The sequence below is a fragment of the Balearica regulorum genome, chromosome 2 (assembly GCF_011004875.1).
Source record: "Balearica regulorum gibbericeps isolate bBalReg1 chromosome 2, bBalReg1.pri, whole genome shotgun sequence".
Taxonomy (NCBI): Eukaryota; Metazoa; Chordata; class Aves; order Gruiformes; family Gruidae; genus Balearica; species Balearica regulorum.
The window spans coordinates 51450358-51459119 of NC_046185.1; positions in this window are offsets into that span (position 1 = coordinate 51450358).

Genomic DNA, 8762 nt, shown 5'->3' on the forward strand with positions numbered 1-8762 from the left:
CAAGGACAATAAAGTTACTGACGGTGAGCAAGAGATCCACTTTTAATAAATTAACTGGCCTAAAATTTCCAAGACTTTTACTCTGGTTTACCAGAAGTTGTTAGATAAAAGGCAAAGTGGCTACAATATTCACATCCTCTAAGACATGCATAATTGTGGTGGTTTTATAGCCCCTTTGCTGGACACTGCTGTCATAGTTCAAGAGAGCCTGCACCTTTGAATACTCAATTGCTCTTCCCTTTGACGAGCTTTCCAATTTTCTGCTCTGTCTTTGTGCTTCCGACAGGGAGAAGTCCTGCAAGTCATCGTCTTCACATATTGGTCCCTGAGCCAAAAATTGTTTTTCATTGGTATTTTTCCTCTGTAACTCTGGTTGGAATTTGGCCCTATTACAAACTCCATGAGCTACAGAGAATGGCAAAAGTTGAAGTAGCAGGGAATACATTATTACAGAAAAGCATATTGATTCATCTAAAGCATCAGAGAGAAAAGAGTTAAAAACAAGAATAGGCCTATGTTCATATTTTCTTTAATATCATTTTCATACTCCATAAATTAGGTCCCACTTGTCCCAGGGCCCTTCTCCACTGTGTCTGGATGAAGCAATCTAAGCCCTTGCTTCTGTCTCAGAGTGCCCTAAATCTGATTTTGCTGGGTTTCTTTTTACCTATCTTGTTCCAAAACTCTACCTCTGTCCTGGAACACCTCAATAAGCCTGGTACAATTTATACTTTTTAAGATGGAGATGAAATTTCAGCAGTTGATTTAGAACGTTTGATAATCAGCAATTAAGTTAGAGTCACTGCTCATTTAAATAGAAGTAAAATCCTTCAGAATGGAATTAACTTTTTTCCTCTGTGTGGCAGAAAGTGTGACTCTGTGTGTATATAAAGTGTTGAAAATACTAGCTAAAATCATAAAGACATCTCCCACACTTTTTCAGTCTCAGACACAAACCTGCAGAATCTGCTCCTGAAATTTTGAATTCCTTTCAAGGATTTGCTATTCTAGTTAAACATCAGGTGCAGTCCCGCTGTTGGTTATGAAGGGGTGTTACAACCCAGGGTATAGCCACCTTTTCCACTCCAGCTGTCAGAGCGGTCTTATCGGTGTCGGTAACTGCCAATAACGGCTAGTGAATACATAAATGTAAGTATCTTCCCTTTTTTAATACATTGTATTTGGTAAGAAAAAAATATTAAGTTCACAAGTACATTTCTAAGGAAGTATACTTTCTAAGTAGCTAAAGCCACTTGTTCTTGAGCTTTGTGCCTCACACTGTACCTCTGAGTTTTGGAACAATGAAGGTGCCTGCCTATTGTGTCTTATCACTTATAAATATTTATGAGTGGTGAGCTCTACATCTGTTATCATTATGCATTTTCCATACAGTGCAGCAACTAAGCAATACTACAAAGCCAAGCTAATCTCCAGAGCTGGATCTCCACATTTTCCTATTAATATGCATTGTCATTTTAAGGGCTAAACCCTGCCTAAGGACACACACATGAAATGACTATTGCAATGACTTGTTTGTTTTGTCAACAGACAAGGAGTATGCATACATATCCTGGTAAAACAAAACAGGCTCAATGAGCCTCTTCACCAGAAGTATTCCCAGGATACTGAAGTCAGTCTTTTGATCCATTCCTCTGATTAAAGACCGTTACAGTAATAACAATTAGAAGAATAACCTCCATTTGTTGCAGTGAACTTTACTCCAGAATCAACTACTACGTCGTCTCACAAGCTTTCTGTTTTCCCTGCCTATTTTTCACAGGAAGCCTTTCATCTACAAATATTAGATGGAAGGTGACAGATCTCTCAATCCTAGTCTCTTCAGCACCCCATGCATGGCTGCTCCCATCTAGTCTGTAACAAGGGCTGCACTGTGGCATTTCTGCACAGAGAAATCACAGGGATGGCTGGGTCAGAGCAGGTAAAGTTCTTGGAAAGTCAAAAAGGAAAGTGAAAGATGAGACAGAGAAAGTAAGAGCAATTTCATATGTTTTTCCATATTTTGATTATATTTTATAACGTTTATTTTTATTGATTCTTACTGTTGCTCTGGACCCAATATATAATCACTCATATAATGGGATAAATTCATGTGCAGTCACACAAAGTTATTTTTACTGAAGCATATGAAGGTGTATAATTTTTGCTATATAAAGGATGCTAAATGACAGGGCTTTTTAGTGTTGGGTTTTTTTCCCCAGAATGTGCTAATGGCCAAACATATGCACATAGTTCTGGAGAAAACAAAGAAATACTCAAGTATTAAATACTAACAGCTGCTCTGTTCAGGCGGCAGCCACATGCTGGCCTGTTTTCTGAAAATTAATTGGAAAAACTTCCACACAAAATAATCATCCTACCTGAATTTTTAAGAGCCAATTTAAAACGTTTTACTTTCAGAGGAATGACACTACAGAGTTCAGATCTACATTTGGTTGTAAAAATACCTGCTCTGTATTGCCAGAGAGCATGAAATGTAAAGCCCAAATTGATTGCCAGAAATCCACCAGTTCTAGCCCAGTTCTTTCTGGGGAGTCAGAACAAATTCATCTAGATGGTAAAAGACAAATCTTTTCTAAATGTCCTTAAAATCTTTTCAGTATGGAGAGTCTGTAAATTAATTTTCCGTGTTGTCCCTGAGCAATGAAAACAATTGATTGCATCTTTGTTACAGAAGCAGGGGGGTAACAGCAAACTAAAACAGGTGAGCTTAATGGTTTTGTGTATGGAGAGTGAGGTAGAATGTCTTACCCAAACTGGAAAATATGAACATTAATTGTCCCAGCCAATACCTTTGTTTCTAGTATATGGGATCTTTATTGGGTCCTAATAGTCTTTCACTTTTTAGAACAAATAAGAACCTATTCACTTTGACATTTCACAAGCAGGCCATGAATTTTAATACTCTAATCAATTTTGCTGATCTGCTTTGGTGGGTACCTCCAGTTTTCCTGCGTTTTCCAGTTGTGCATGAAACCATTTCACAGACCAGATGCATTTGTGAAGGATTTTTCTTTATATAGTCTTCTACGTACATGTACATGTATCTAACTATACGTATAGCATTCACCAACAAGTTATTTGCCCAGTTACTGAAGATATGCCTTTGTACTTTCGAGCTTGTGATGAAAAATGAGTAGTCAGCAAGGCCATAGATAACCAGTGGCAATCATATCAGCCTTAATAAACACCCTTTGTGTTAGTGCTCCCCCCCATCCTTGTAATTTAAAATAATAAAAAATCATTGTATTTTGAAATGTTTGGAATGTAATAAACATAATATCTTGCTAAGGCTTATTTTCCTTTTACTAGTTTAGCAGTAAATATTTTCTCACAGGTGTCAAGCAGCTTGATGCATAATGCGATTTGAAATGAGATTATTTAAAGATTACTTGTCAGCAACATTTGTACTTTTCTACTTCCATTTGGGACTTTTGGCATTATATGTGTTTTATATTTAGCATCTTAACATTTTTCACTAGCTTATTCCTCAGTCCTTCACTACAAAAATAGAATGGCCTCTATTGGGCTACAGAGGTTTTATTTTGGCCATGTTAGATGTCGTGTTTGTTTTTCAGTTTTGAAATCTGTACTTTTTGCCCCCCTTCTTTTTCTGAGTTGAGAGTGAGGAATATTTTGTTAAAAATTCTTGGGTCAAAAAATTAGTGGACTCCACTGATGACAGTTTTTTTGTGACACAAGTTTATATAGGCAGATTGTCCAGGTAATCATCTAGAAGAGACTGGACAAGGCCGTGTGACCCAGCTTTACACTCTTCCCTTTGAAAGATATTAACAACTGCAATGACCAGTAGTTGAAGTAATCAGAAAGGAAGGCATGAAAGAAAGACCTGGTGCACGCCAAAGACAGACCCATGGTTGAGTGCCAAAGGCAGACAAGAGCTCAGCTTGAGAGGCAGATGGAGGTTATAAAGCAGCCACAGCAGAGCTGTGCATCTCCCTTTCCTGGTATTAGTAAAACTGCAGTGTATTCTTACGCAGATGTCCATTTTGTTCTGTTTTCACATTTTCTTGTTGCTGTAGGCTTGTAGATGGTCTTCAAGGCCTAAGAAACCATTGCAACCTGATAGTTATATGTCACTCACATATGAGGAAACTGCCTCACCTGTATCTTTCAGCAAGCCACTGACATTCTCCATGCATTGGTTCTCATACCTACTGATCATAGAATCATAGAATCATAGAATGGTTTGGGTTGGAAGGGACCTTAAAGATCACCTAGTTCCACCCCCCCTGCTGTGGGCAGGGACAACCTCCACTAGACCACGTTGCCCAAAGCCCCATCCAACCTGGCCTTGAACACTTCCAGGGAGGGGGCCTCCACAACCTCTCTGGGCAATCTGTTCCAGTGCCTCACCACTCCAACAGTAAAGAATTTCTTTATGACATCTAATCTAAATCGACCCTCCTTCAGCTTAAACCCATTACCCCTTGTCCTGTCATTACACTCCCTGATAAACAGTCCCTCACCATCTTTGCTGTAGGCCCCTTCAGGTACTGGAAAGCCGCAATTAGATCTCCCTGGAGCCTTCTTTTCTCCAGGCTGAACAATCCCAACTCTCTCAGCCTGTCCTCATAGGAGAGGTGCTCCAGCCCTCTGATCAGCTTTGTGGCCCTCCTCTGGACTCTCTCCAACAGGTCCATGTCTCTCCTGTACTGAGGCCCCCAGAGCCAGTGATGGGGTTGTAATGCACAGTACTCATGCATTAACATTGGTGGCTTCAGTAGTCTATGACTGCCTCAAACTAAAGCATCTTGACTTTCTGTGACTGGAACAGACCACACAGAATGTGTTCATTTGAGCAGCTCTATCAGCAGTGTATACGCCTACAAAGATAGTGAGGCTCTTCCCTTGCATATACACTGTGTTAGCTACTGTTATCTTTATCCCTGATTATTTCAGTTCCTTATGTTTTGGGAGTTTAATCATGTCTTCTTGGAACATAGTGCTCTGTTCTTTACAAAACTCTTCTGTGAGGCTTGCACACATAGACACGGCAACTGGCTTTTAAAAGAAGCAGTATGATCTGCAGCATATATCATAAGACAGAAAAAAGCCTAGAAAACATATTGAGAGACAGATGCTACCCCAGATATCAAAGTTTTTATTTCTGGATACTAGCTTTTCATCTGTGAAACTTGTGCTTTGGTCTGAACACTTTTGCTGCTCACTCAAGAAAATACCTAGTGGTACCATTTAATTTAGAGAACATTTAATTTCCGAGAAAAGTCATCGTGTCTATTTGTATAAACCTAAAGTGAAGGGATCATCTTCTATTAAGCATGTATTCAGGCAGTATGTATATTGATATATATATACTCAGGTGACAGCATTATCTAGAGGTAACAGCTGCATGCTTTAAGCTACATGCTTAAATAATCTTCATGCTTAAATAATCTTCATTCTATTCTTTGCCTTAATTTGTTGTTCTATATTCATAAACATTAGTTTATGTGAATGGACTGTCTGTTTATATGAATGGAAGATTCTTCACATTTTGATGTGTAAAACTATAAAGCAGACATAAAAAATATACATTTGTCCTTTGGTGAGATTATTTTCTGTATCTGACATTTAGTTTAAAAGAGAATTTAAGAGACCGGAAGCTGATGTTTGACCAACTAGATTTTGAGTTCACAGTTTCATCATGAAGTTAAACAAAACCAGGAATCTATGTGTGATCTCCTAGTACTTAATGAAATAAGCAGCATGCAGCTGACCGAGGTTCCTATTCTCTAAAATAAGAAGTTATTTCTCTTTTTGCTTACCGTTAGGTTTTCCCATTCTTCCACTTACTTCTGGAAACTTAGGCCATTTATTTGGAATACGTACTCTGTCTGAATTGGTTTATAAAATGTTCCTATTTGGGCACTTGTTAATCAAAGCATGTGAATTGGGAAACATTCTCGAGAATTTAAGATTTGTCCAAGCAATGACTACTTGTATCAGTTCCCGCTATGGGAAATGGCAGCATTTGCTCTGCAGGTGAAACACTATATTGCAGCTAAAGGGAGATGGCAAAGTCAAGATTCTGTGTGCATGTAATGGTAACCACAGAAGTGACTTAAAAATCTTAACATGCAACAAGATTTTTATTAAAGTAACAGCAAAATAACAAATTTAATAAACCTCCTTTTTTTTTTAAAGAAGTGTATTATTTGAATTCAGAAAGGACTCCTGCCCTTAAACAGTACAGTGCCTTTTAAAACCAACTATTGGGTGACTTACTCTGTACTGACTCACTATTTATTGTTCTACCAACAGCATTTTGTGAGGCTGAGAGCTATGTACCAGGCAAGCATCTTAAATCGACTTGTGTAATTTTAGCCATTATGAGTTATGCACAGCAATAACCAGGCTAATAGAGTGAGAAAAGCTATGCTTTTACTGCAGGCCATTTTTTCAGAGTTCTTCTTCCAGACATAGCACAAGGAGAAATCATCTTTTATTTTCTCAGTGCACTTTCACATTTTTCATTCCATTAGCATTTTTCTCAAATGCTTTATTCTACTGCAGTTCATGCAGCAAGCATTCCTCTCTTTTTCCTCCCATTCTTTTCATTTTAATAGCTCTTGCACTTACCTATTTTTAGAGGGGTTGTAAGTACACAAGCACACGTAAATACACATTCTATCTCACATCTCTTTATTTGATATGCCTTTCACTTGGGTTCGGCCTACATTTTCTTCTTAGGTTCTCAAGCTTCAAATCATACAAAGAACTGAAAAAATAGTTCATATATGTCAGTTTCCTTGGTGTAAGATAGAAACTAAGAAGAAATATATGATCCCACCAATGTATCATCTAGCTCATCAATGAGTTTAACAGAGATTTCTTCCAGTGCTAGCACCAAGACACTGAAAAATAAGAAGGTGAAGAAATGCTGGCAAATCTAGTGTCGTAGATCCAAGCACTGCCTTATCATCATGATGAGTCACAGCATCGTAATATGGAGATGCCAGGAGCTAACTGCACTATGTTTGGGTAACTCAATACTGAAAAGGTTGAGTGACAAAAGCATTTATAATGACAATTTTTCCCTGTAATTGGAAGCAGGAGATAGTTCCCTGTGGCTTGTTATTTTTTCACAGGGGCCTGCTGACACATTGCTGCACAATGGTATTTTCTATAGCTAGGTTGTAAGGTGGTCCAATTATTCCTGATGGTCCAATTATTCCTGAGGACTAAAGTGTAATCAAGCGCTGCATCCATCTTCAGGGAATTAGTTCAGTGGGTTTCTTGCTTGGAGCCTGGAGCTAGGTTGGCTTCTGCCATGTCCTGTTATGGCATCTGTTTAAGATGGTGTGTGGGTGTGTTTTTGTTTGGGGATAACTAACCCCTCTACATTGATTATAGAAGGGAGCCTAGAGTAGATACATAATTTTTATACGACTGAAGTTGTGACATGAGTAACCATACTACTCCACAAATACTATGGGTCTTCGTGAAGTCAGGTAGGTGTTAATTTCAAGTACCAGTATTACTGGTCAGTTTCATATGCACACAAATCTGTCTAGCCATTCTGTTTGCTTAAAATCAAGTAGATCCACATATTTTTTAACTTCCTGTGGGTCCCTGTCATGGTTTAACCCAGGGGGCAGTTAAAACAATCACAGAGCCGTTCACTCACTTGTCTCCTCACAGTGGGATGGGGGAAAGAATCGAAAAGAAAGAGGTAAAACTCGTGGGTTGAGATAGAAACAGTTTAATAGGACAGAAAAGGAAGAGAATAATAATGATAATAATAATAATAATAATGATGATAAAAGAGTATATAAAGCAAGTGATGCACAGCACAATTGCTCACCACCTGCTGACTGATGCCTAGCTAGTTCCTGAGTCACACTGCCTCCCAGCCAACTCCCTCAGTATATACTAAGCATGACGTCATATGGTATGGAATATCCCTTTGGCCGGTCTGGGTCAGCTGTCCTGGCTGTGTCCCCTCCCAGCTTCTTGCACACCCCCCGCCTTCTCGTTGGCAGGGCAGTATGAGAAGCCGAATAGTCCTTGACTGCTTGTCAGCAACTAAAAACATCAGTGTGTTACCAACATTGTTCTCATCAAACACAAAACACAGTACTATAGCAGCTGCTAGAAAGAAAATTAACTCTATCTTAGAGAAAACCAAATAAAAAATAATGAGTTCACATACCATAATAATAAAAGCCTTAACATTTTTGCCTGGATTTGGTGTTGGAATGTGCTTCCATAAGCACAGCTATGCCTGAAATGCAGATGCATGTGACATTGTTGCGGTGCTTGTTGGTGCCAGCCGGAGTTGTTCACGCATTGCTGTTACAGGACATTCACATAAAACCTACATTAGTATTCCCCACTGAAACAAAGGAGACTTCATTTTACCTATATGAAAAGCAAACTTTTGGTTTCAAACAGGCCTTAATAAGTTTCTGAAAGCTGCAGTTATATTTTTAAACAACTACTGGATGCAAATGCTTTCTGTAATTTTTGTAAATTTGTTATAGCTGGGAATGCCTACGTACTATTAACACACAAGTAAATCCAATGGAAATGTTGCAAATTATACCCAAGAACGTTATTTCAAACACACACAGGAATTCTCCAGCAGAGATCATCATGTAGGTATGAGGCTCTTACCTCAACAAAAGCCTTGATCAGACAGCTTGGTTATACAATGAGCAAATGCAAAGGGCCACATGGAATAATCACTGCTGCACAGCTTGTGAAGCCATTCCATTGAA